The following is a 12,100-nucleotide window of genomic DNA, read 5'->3' on the forward strand; positions in this document are numbered from 1 at the left end:
AAAACCACTATCATTTTACATTTACATAAGAATTCTAATTTATAAAGTGATTTCCCATATCTCACCTCACCAAAGTTTCACTATAAGCCAGGTACTGTGGGGTGCACCTGTAGTTCCAGCTTCTCAGGAAGTTGAGATATTGAGCCCAGCCCAGAAGTCGAAATCTAGCCTGGGGAACATAGTGAGACCCCAGCTCTGTTTTTTTTTTTTTTTTTTTTTTTTTTCTAATACTTTAAGTTCTAGGGTACATGTGGATAACGTGCAGGTTTGTTACATATGTATACCTGTGCCATGTTGGCGTGCTACACCCATCAACTCGTCAGCACCCATCAACTCGTCATTTACATCAGGTATAACTCCCAATGCAATCCCTCCCCCCTCCGCCCTCCCCGTGACAGGCCTCTTAAAAAAAAAAAAAAAAAAAAAAAAAAAAAAAAAAAAAAAAAGGATTTCATTATGTCCATTGTTCATAAAATAAACACAATAAGGATTATCCTTAGTTAATTGAATCACTCACCTATGTGTAACTTAGCGTGAATATTTTTTTAACCTAGAAACTGAAGTTTTAAGCTAGAAAGTATATTAATCTATCAACATATTTTATTCCATAACTAAAAATGTGTTAAAAGAAAAAAATTCTTCCAAATTACATCTGGAAAATTAAGTGAGATCTATGTTGCTTATTATGATCCCAAAGTGAATGCATTACAAAGCTCAAAACAAAAATCACAGTGTCTGTTCAGAATATGCTCACTAATTTTCTCTCACATGCACCTATCCAATTTTCTCTTCCATTGTTAGAGTCCCTGCATCCCATTACAGTGCAATTCAGTGAAATGAATGCAAAATTAAATAAACAATATGAAGTGAGTTTGCCTCACAGCAGATATTTGCATTACATCCATGAGAATTCTCTGTTATTAAATTAGCTGCAGGGGGGCTTTTTTATTGCCTCCTAAATGTAAGAGAAATGTTCAAACTAAATAAAATTCCATTTTTAACAACTAAATATTACACTAAAAGAGGTCAAGTCCACCTGTTTTTAATGCTACATGCACGCAATTTTTGATGCAGGGTAACCTTTAATTTTCAATTAAAAATGAGAACAATGTTTGCTCTACATTTTGGCTATTCAGATTCTCCCACAAATAAAGATAGCATTAAAATTGCATTATACTAAAGTTTTCACACTAAAGAAAATGCTGAATTCAATAGGCTTAATGGTATATCATTCCGTTTTTCTGCCTAGTTTATTGCTTACATTAATACCCCCATTAGCCAAAACATCAATGAAGAGCCAAAAAGTAACCCACATAATTATAGTTTTTTTAAAAATGTTGAACTTTGGGGTCAAATGGAACTGATTTTTAAATCTAGCACAATCACCTGCTAGCAAGGTGATTTTGAACAAGCTGTTTAGGCTTATCTGTAAAACAGAGATAATAACCGCTATTTCTCATGGTTGTATGGCAAAAATAAGAAGTGAATAAAGCATGTGGAATAGTTTCTGCACATAATTGGTACTCAGTTGTTTCTGTTGTTATTAGGCTGCTACTTCATAAAACTAAAGCTTCGCTCACAGGAGAACCATGGAGATGGTAACCAAGGGCTTCTTTGCTCCTGTTATGCACATAGCTCTAAATATCTCACCTTTTAAAATTCTCAGTACTAATTTCTTTTATTCATTCATTCATCAAATATTTATTAAATTCCAAGTATATGTCAGGCACTGGTTTAAACATTGGGGATACAATAGTAAACAAAACAAAAATTCTCGTTCCCAAGACATTTGTATTCTTGGGAAGGATTCAGACAATTAAAAAAGTACATAAAATATGCAGCATGATAAATAGCAACCAGGGCTAATGAAGAACAGCAGAACAGGAAAAGCGAATAGAGACTATCATGGTTGGAGGTGAGGGTTCCAGAGTGTCCTATCTTGACGTCTACTGAGTAAGTAACATTTAAGTCATACCGGAAGTAAAATGAGAAGCTATGTAAAGTGGTCAGATTATCATTAAAGCTTGAAGTACAGCTAATAAGATATCTTGACAGTTTGGATATAGACTGTAAGAAAAAGGGAAATATCAAAGATGACTCCAAGATTTTTTACCTCAGCAACTAGAAGAATGCAATCACAGTTTACTAAGATGAGAAAGATTATGAAAGTAGTAGGTTTGGGGAAAGAATATCAGGAGCTCCATTTGGAACATAAGTTTGAGATAACCATTAGATACATAAGTAGAGATTTTAAGTAGCCAATTGAATATATAAATCTGGAATTCGGGCAAAGACCATCCTGAAAATGCTAATTTGGTAGTTATTAGATTATTATCAGTATGTAATCGTAAGACTCACTAAGATCTTTAAGACTCATTAGGAGTTAAGTGAATATAGAAATTAAAGAGATCTAAGGACTGAGACCTCAATCATTTAGATATGATAGAGGGCCTCCTATTATTCAGATATGATAGAGGGGTCTCTATCACTTAGGAATCAGAGAAATTTTTAAAAAGCAACAAATAGGACTAACAAAAACAGTTCAATGAGATAGGAGATTAAAAACAGAATAAGTTGCATAGAAAGCCAAGCCAAAAAAAAAAAAAAAGGTATCACAGAAAAGGGAGAGATCACTGTCACAAAATGCTTTCAAAGGGTCAAGTAACATGAAACTTGAGAGTGTCCATTGGATTTAACTATTTGGACATCATTGGTGACCTTAATAAGAGATGTTTCATTGAAGTGGTAGGAGCAAAAGGCAGATTATAATCAAGAGAAACTGAGGCAGCAAATATAGAGAATGTTTTCAGCAAGTTTCGCTGCAAAGGGAAGGAAAGAAAGTGATGGTAGTAGAAAGGAAAGTAAGTCAGGAAGAGTTTTGTCATTGTTGTTACTGTTTTCAAGATGAGAGAAGTTCCCGTATATTGTGTACTGATGGCAAAGACCTAGTAGATGAGGAAACAAGATGGTGTAGGAGAAAGAGAGGACACTTGTTAGAGCAATGACCTTGAGTAATAAGAAAAAGAAACTAGAGCTGGTGCAAAGAGAGGGAGAATGCAGCTGCTAGTATTTGTTGGTAGGTACATACAGCAGTGGAATCTTCTAGAAGTTCTCCCTTGATTGCATCTAATTTCTCAGTTACATAGAATTCAAGATCAATCACTGAGAGTGAAGTTTAGTGAGTTTAAAAAAAATAGAATTAGATATAAAATAATAGACCATAAAAGGGAGAAAGTAAAATAGACATGGGAATGGAGTGAGACAGACTGGCAATATTGAGGGTCCAATAGAGAAAACTGATCCTAAATTTCAAATGAAATTGTGAATGGATAAACAAAATATAGTATTTCACATACGGCCTATGAAAAGAATGAAATTCTGACAAATGCTATATAACATGGATAAACCTTGAAGACAGTATGCCAAATGAAATACCCAGTCAAAAAGGGACAAACACTATATGATTCCCCTCATATGAGGTACCTAGAGTAATCAGATTTATAGACAGAAAATAGAATGGTGATTTTCAGTGGTTGAAAGGAGAGATAAATGAGGAGTTATTGTTTGATGGGTATGAAGTTCAGTTTAAGAAGATAAAGTTTTCAAGATGGATAGTGGTGATGATCTCACAGCATGAATGCACTTAGTGCTAAGGAACTGCACAGTTAAAAATGGTGAAAATAATAAATTTTATGTTATATATATTTTATGAAAACTTTAGAAATCATTTTTCGAGCTAAAAACATAAAATAAAATGAAATCAGACTGTATTTTTTTGTGTTTTACTCCAGCCATATTCAGCTATACAGACAGGGCTAGGGGAGAGTTTGATTTAAACAACATTGTTGTTTTGCTTTTCAAATTCAAGTAAGAACTCATTATAATAATAAACCAGATAACTTAAGACTAAGAAACAATGAGGGAATTGAGGACATGAAGGTAGTGATAGGCATTAAAATGCTGGGAGAATCATACCTGGTAGGCTTGGTAGATTGTGAGAGTTGGGGTGTTAGGTACTATGAGCTGAAAAATAGAAGGTAGTATTCAGAGAGGAGTGTTTGAAATTGAGATTATGGAGATATTTAAATTGTATATACTGACAAAGCCTAAGATACAGTCTTGGGAGTAAATGATTTAGGGTTGGTTGAGGACAAAAATCAATGGAGAAGAAAAGGTAAAGAAAGTAAGGACGTTCACCATCCACATCAAAAACATTAAATTAAAATAAATTCTGAAAAAAAAAAAAACTGAGAGGCCAGGGTATTGAAAGTATCATCTATGCAGATATTGAAAATATCAAGAATTGTTATGGCAGTATTGTTATAAAGAGTGTCAGTGAGCCAGGAGTTAAAATTTTCAGGGAATGAAAGTTATGGAGTGGTGTGGGGCAGATGGTGGCAATAGATGATTGCAACAATGAAGAGTAGGGGACAAAATAGAGTCATGATAATATTCAAAGTGTGTCATTTGTAGGAAGAAGAAAAAAGAGTGATCTGGAAGCAGCAAAGAACTCATGTACTCCATCTGGCCAGCGGCATAAGATGCATGAAAGAAAATAAAGCCACCACTTGATAGGGTTGCAGCAGCAGCAGAAGTGTTCAGCTTCAACTAGAACATGACATTCATGCTATGTTCAGAAAAGCATTCAGTGACAAAGAAGAATTTCCCAGTGATTGGTGTTAAAGCTTAATCAGGCAATGACCAGAAGGAAAAAGCATATAGTCTGACAAAATCAGATTTATTGGTTTGATGCCATGAGGAAAGGCACCCCAGAGGAAATGTGGAATGCAGCTTTCAACAAAAGGGAAGAGAAAAGCATGTTTTGTGAGGTTTGGGTTTCTGTTGAAGGATTCTGAGAAGGGCCTAAGAGAAGTGGGGATCAGTTCTGGGTTCGCTTGCTGTTTCTATGGTAGAATTTGGAAAAGCAAGAATTAACTAGGGAATTGGTGCTGTCATGAGGCATGGGTGGCTTAGCAACTGGGTATCCTCAGTAATAGATGACTATAGCAAAGTAGGTCTAGAATGTCATGGGTGAAAAAGCAGTGATCATTCAAAGCATGGATCCTGGTGGCATTTTACAGTTGCTGCATGACCTCTGCAGAATTACTATATCCTGTTAACTTTGGAGCTGTCTGCATCCTTGTCTGACCTCCCAGCCTGATTAATGTCAGCGATGCTCTTTACTCTTTTCAGTCTGAGCTGATATCCACTCTTTCTGCTCCGGACAAGCTTTGATTCTTTCACTGAACATAACTTCCAGAGGGCATATTGGAGGAGATTCAGAAAATGGGGCAGATGTGAGAGATGGGGCCAAAAGAGGATTAAAGTTTAGGATACTAGTGATGACCTAGAAGATGTTGGCTTTTTGACCTGATTATTTGGCCTGACTGTCTGAAGACACATTGTGGGGATAAGGCTGTCAAAGTGTAATGGGGTTGGGGGGAGTTGGAGGTCTTCCTGTGGGTCCTCAAAGTCCCAGAGTGTCCCCTTGACCCGTGCCAACAGAGGCCTACAGATAATTAGCTTATTTGGACTACAGAGGGTCTCCCTTGACTTGTGCAAGAAAGCAGCAAGTAGAGAAGACAAAACAGTGAGTAAAAGTATTTCCCCATAGCAAAGAGAAGCCACAGCAGAGGAAGAAATAAAAACTATTAAAAAATCAAATTTCAAACATCAAAACAACTTGGAATTATTTGATATAAAAGGAAATAATTCAATATGCAGCATATTCTCTGAAGTCATCAGAGTGTTATAGCAGAGTTAACTAGTATTAATAATAATGTGCCTGAATTAACAATAAAATGGAAAGTTATTAACATTTATAAGGCAATAAAGTAGAGCCAGAACGTATTTTTATTTCCTTCTATTCACAATACATAATTTATTGCTCCTTTTTCACTTGCTCCTCTATTAAATATATATTTTTAATACTTTCATCAAGAAATATTGTTAAAAATGTTTATACTTAAAAAACTAAATCCTCCGTTACACAGAAAACTTGACTCTACTGAGAGACCCGTATCCCAAAAGTTACCCAGTGAGTGAACTGGAACATGATGTATCCCGTATTCACATTCTGTCTCTCAGCATGAGGAAACAGATGAGGTCTATCTACCAACACCACCATTGAAAGAAAAATACTGGAAAGTTAGAGATATAAAAGACACAGCCCATGCCCTACTGTGTAGCACAGATTTATAACACTAAACTCACATTTGCATAGTGTTTTGCAGTTTACTTACTATTTTAATGTGCATTCTACTATTTGCCTCTCACAAATACCCTGTAAAGAGATGAGAAGCAGACACTATTCTTCAGGCAGTAAGAAACTTTCCCAAGATCATATTACTACTGAGTAGAGATTGGACTTCAATTCAGATCTCAATCTTCATATTTGATCAACTAGTTGGATAGGAAAAGAGCAGGCAGAAGTTACACAAGTATTTTAACTCAGCTTCCCTCATACAGTCAAGGTACAAAAAGCACCTGTACCAAGAAAATGACATATATATTGGGTACAATGTACACTGCTTGGGTGACTGGTGCACTAAAATCTCGGAAATCACCACTAAAGAACTTATCCATGTAACCTTATAACCAATGCAGACAGTAACAATGAGACAGGTCAGGAGAATAAGGAGGTGCCCCCACCTCCCAGACTGGAGTGCAGTGGCATGATCTCAGCTCACTGCAACCTCCACCTCCCAGGATCAAGCAATTCTCCTGCTTCAGCCTCCTGAGTATCTGGGATTACAGGCGCCTGCCACCACGCCAGGCAAATTTTTTGTATTTTTAGTAGAGACAGGGGGTTCACCATGTTGGCCAGGCTGGTCTCGAAGTCCTGACCTCAAGTGATCCACTCACCTAGGCCTCCTAAAGTGCTGGAATTACAGGTGTGAGCCACCACGCCCAGCCACTATTCATTTAAATTTGACCTCAGAATAATTCACTCATACTATTGGTCTCATTTGACTTGAACTACTGTCCTAAATATTAATTTAGTGTGTTTATATTGTCCAAATTATATCAGCTGATTTCATAAACAAATTAGATACTGTCCAGTTCCCTTCGCATAGAAATTCTGTTTTCATTTTCACTCTCCTCATATTTTATTACTTTAGTCATCTGGGCAATGTATCATGTTTAAAAGAGAGAATGAGGTCTCTGTTAAAATAAAAGGCCCCTAAATGTTATAAGCACATTCCTGTAATTTCTTTAAAGATTACATCCCCAGGTCTTTTAAGATCAGTACACTGACTTATATATCAAAATACTCGTCTAGAAACTTAAGGAATCTTCTGAAAATGTAATAAATAGATAATTGCTTATTAGTACACTTGGAGAACAAGTGAAGTCAAAATATAAGCATTACAGTTACTTATTTGTTTCTTAAGTATGTTTAGAATATGATATGATTTGTACCTTTGCTTAACAAACATATGTTGAGCACCTGCTGTCTACCAGGGTCTGCCCTCATGTGGTTTACAGTCTAATGGGAAACAATATACACGTGAAGAAATGTGCCAGAAAATCTATAGGGTATGGTGGGAACACAAAAAATAAAATGGTAAGTTATATACTACATTATCAGAAAAATTTTTTTATCAGAGAAATAACTTTTGATCTGGATCTTGAAAGAGGAGTGTTTGCTATGTACATTGGAAGGACTAGAAACTGTTAGATGAGGGTGTTTGCAATAAAACTGTATATGACAGGAGCCAAAAACTGGAATGGCGCATACAAAGAGCTAGTTTAAGAGAGGAAGACAGAAGAAAGAGCATGAAAAATGCCTTGTGCCATAAAACCGAGTTTGGACTTTATTTTTTGGTGATATCCTTATTAATCATGCCAGGATAATTATTATAATAATCTTCAGTTTCAGTAGTTTGAAAGCAATTGCTATATCAATATTGTAACTTATCCAAATGTGATATGTGAATGTGTAATGTTTGCAATAGCATGGCAACCAAAACTCATTGTCGGATATTACTTGTTGCCTTTGTTTCTTGCTACATGATTAACATTTTTTTCTGTGGGTCAATGGTCCAAAATAATTACACGGTTCCACTTTTGCCAAGTATGCAAGTTCAATAGTTATATATGGAAGCTGAAAGTTTTATTCTACATTTGTTGTGAATAGTCTATAACAATTATTGAGCATGTAGTATACTCCAGGTTCTGTGCTAAGTGCTTTGTATATGGTATGTAATCTCATTCTCAAAATACTTGTATTAGTTAACACAATTTTTTCCATTTTGCAAATGAAGAAACTGGAGCTCAAAACTTGAAAGTGACCCCTTCAGGCTCAGGCATTTTATGAATAGCAAAGTTGAAACTTGAACCCAGGTCTCACAGTCAACACAGACCATATCCATAATGATTAAACTAACTCAGGAAACACAAATATAACTAAACACAGTTTCCCCTCTGAAGCAGCATATAATTTTGTGGGGTAAATGGTCAACTACAAAATGGATAGTAGATGTTCACGGTGAGGTTGTATTGGATGAACACTTACTGTAGACTATAACCATTGGGGAATGCATTCTACAGGATGGAATCTACAAAATGAAGGAAGAAAGTGGGGAGGCTATTTCAGGCTAAAAAGATAAGACACAGTGTGTCTGTGGAAAACCACACATGACTCCAGGGAACTGCAGGGTCTTATGGTTATTATCAGAACATTTGCACTAAGATATGCATTGTTCATCTGCTGTTGCAGTCACTTGATTTGGTCCTATATCAATATTCTACCTGGCATTAACTTAGTCCAAAAGAATATGTTAAAGTTAGATATCAATGATTTACACAACTCCCTAAAATATGAGCTACAAGAGAAGAGTCTCTGGTAAAATATGATTAGGACATATGCAGTTTCTAAGACATGCAATCTTCTGTTGGTATGCACAATATCGGCCTCTGACTAGAGCTATAAGCACAATTTATCCTTTAATACCTCCAGGATTTTACCATTAAAAGTGGTCAGGCATTTAAAGTCTATGTATGTAAAAGGGTAGCTATTAAGAGAATTAGCCCAAGTCCACTTGTGTGTCAAAAAAATATAAAGTCTGAAGGACCATTGGAAATTGTTAGATGAATTTTCAAAATAATAACTTTCAGGACTATGAAATATGATTAAGTGTTATAAACTCTAACAAAATGATACAACCAGAAAAATGAGAGAACTTATTAAGGGAAGTCAATAAAACTTGACAAAATTGTCTGGGTTTATAGAGTACTGGGCAAAAAAGTGCAATTCAGTGTTGACATCAAAAAATTTTCTTTAAATATGTACACCTACTATGTACCTACAAAAATTAAAAATTTAAATTAAAAAGAAATTTTCTTTTTAATCTAAAACTAATAAACCTTCAAGTCTAAGTTGTTTGGCCTCACAAACTTGTGCCACTAACACAAGTCAATATCCCCCTCTAACTCCAACCCACCAATACCACTACCAGTAGGAGAAAAATTGTATGATATTTACATGGAGGTTGCTATTTGGGACCCAGGCATTTGTAGCCCCTCCAAGTATTACTCCTGTTTAGACAATGAGACAGAGAGTTTGCAAAGAACTGCACAGGGATTGGGCTTAGAGAGACTACTTAACCCTGCCTCTGAAATAGGGATGACTGTTGCATACATAACAGTAGCATTTGTCAATTCAGCTTTGGGGAGAGGAAGTCCTGTTATTGAGAATATCCTTGTGAGGAAACAAATACTGTCATCAAGAAGCTTTTTGCAGGGTAAGGCTGGTTCTTTCAGGTAAGAGGGAGATCCTGCCCCTTCCAGCATAAGAAATTCAGAGGGATTTGGAGACTCAAAGTTTTAACCTTGTCTATGTCTGCCAAATAAAATTCCCCATTCATAACTGAACTCAATCAGATCCACAAACCAAACACACAAAATATGTTTCAGTCATTCCTCTCTCTAGCAATATCATCTTCTATACACTTTTAGATTCTTAAGAAGTAAGCCAAGCTATGTACTCAGATTACAAATTATTAGTGCTGTTATGCCTTCTTACTAAATTATGTACACTAAGCACAGATAAGAAAAAACTCATGTCTGTAAACATAAAAAGGTGGTAAATAAAACAATCTAAGTACTTTTGTACAGAATAATTTTTCATCTTCTAGCTAGATAAAAAGATAATAAAAAGAATAAGATATTTATCTCTCACATATTTCCATAATCATTTACCATCTCTTATCTTTTCCACATTTTTTTCTCTTTTAAGTAGTTTCATTTTGAAGATATCTCCCTTCGCTATAGATAAATATAGTACCTGTGCTTTCAGTAAATAAAATTTATTTCAATCTCTGTCAATAATATGTAAATAATTTTGGCTTGTCTCATAAAGTTATGAATTCAATGCACATAAACTGAGGAGCAAAAAAACTACGAAAAGATAACTGATAGTTATAATATAAGATCAAAGTAATATAACTTTGAAATAGGCCTAATAGGCCTCCGCTTAAAAAAATGAATGCATGCATTAGAGTGGTTAATTAGATCTCTTTTATAAATTGTGTGTCCTGAAAATGACAGATAAATTATATCTCAATGGGAACATTATTCAGATTCAAACTATGTGTTTAAGTAATCCAAATTAGCATTCTGATTTTATAAACATTAACTGAAGACCCATTATATGTCAGATATTGTGCTAGAAGGTTATAGCCTAGTTGGACAAACTGATTTGTTAATAATAATAATAATAATACTTATAGAGCCATATGAATCAAAGAAAAATCTATTGACTCACATCACTAGCCCTTTCAGACAACATATTTTTTCACAACTCTTTGACATAACTCTTGATGTCTTCCTTGCTCTCTGTATCTCCAGCTTCCTCTGAGCTATTTTTCCCCAAATCATATTACCCCCTCACAGTTCAATTCAAGCTCTGTGTGACAGATACTACCAACAGACCACCAAATTAATTGTTAACTTTTCTGCTGGGAATATAGTTATTCCACATTTCTTTCTCCCATAATGTGAGTTGGGTCCTTAAGAATGAGTATTAACCAAAGGAATGTGAGTGAAAGTAGCATTAGCCACTCCCAGGCAAAACTCATAAAAAGCACTGCACTCACAGCTTCATGCTCTTTCCTACCACCAGAAGATGGAGACGTTGATACCCAGATCAACTTAGGAAGCTATGTGCTAAAGCTGGAACTTCTGCCACAAGCTAAAATTCTTGATGACTGTATGGAACAGAATCCCCCTGCCAACCAAGAAGCCCTTGGACTATTACATGAGCAAGCAATAAACTTCTAATACATTGAACCATTATATCTTGGGTTCCACTTGATACAACAGTTCAGCTTACCGTAATCTACCTTTTCCATTAAACCATGTATGGTCATTCTCATTCATGCTAATCAAGCACTTGCACATTTTACCATACAGTATGGCATTCATTTGTGGCCCCATTCTTTTTTGTTTTACCATTTCATCACTGGCCTTCTTTTGTTTTCTACCTCCTTAGTTCCTTGCACAAGAGAGAATTTTAGCCCTGAACCCCAACCAATCGTTTACGCATAAAAGGACATGATTATAAGGCAAAAATGTTAAGTAAAAATCTTGTTGTACTGAAGAATTAGTTTTGTCTAAAGATCTGGACTTTGCCCCAGCTTCTAGGAGGTAACCAATAAACCCTTGGGAATTCTCAAATGATGGGAGCATCTTAGCTGTTCATGGTGGGTACCTCAGATCACACATGATGGTTTAGGCTAACTATGTGACTCATGGAGGTTCTCTAGATATATTATGCTAACGAGGGGACTCAAAATGTGGGCTGGCCATCCCAGAAACACCATGTACTTTGGGTTGGGGTCATGTGCCATATAATATCCACTTGACCTCTGGGGAGGGAAGGGAGCTACATGTTGAGTTCAACTGGGATGGCGATAACTCAATCAGTCATGCCTACATAATAAAATCCCGATAAAATCTCTGGACACCAAAGTTCATGTGAGCTCTCTGGGTTGGCAACACTGCATGTATACATTGCCACATATTGATACTGGGAGAGTAACATGTCACTGAGGACACAGAAATTTCACATTTGGAACTCTTCAGTCCCAGATTTCTC

Source organism: Macaca thibetana, chromosome 6 (assembly GCF_024542745.1).
Source record: "Macaca thibetana thibetana isolate TM-01 chromosome 6, ASM2454274v1, whole genome shotgun sequence".
In the NCBI taxonomy this organism is placed as follows: Eukaryota; Metazoa; Chordata; class Mammalia; order Primates; family Cercopithecidae; genus Macaca; species Macaca thibetana.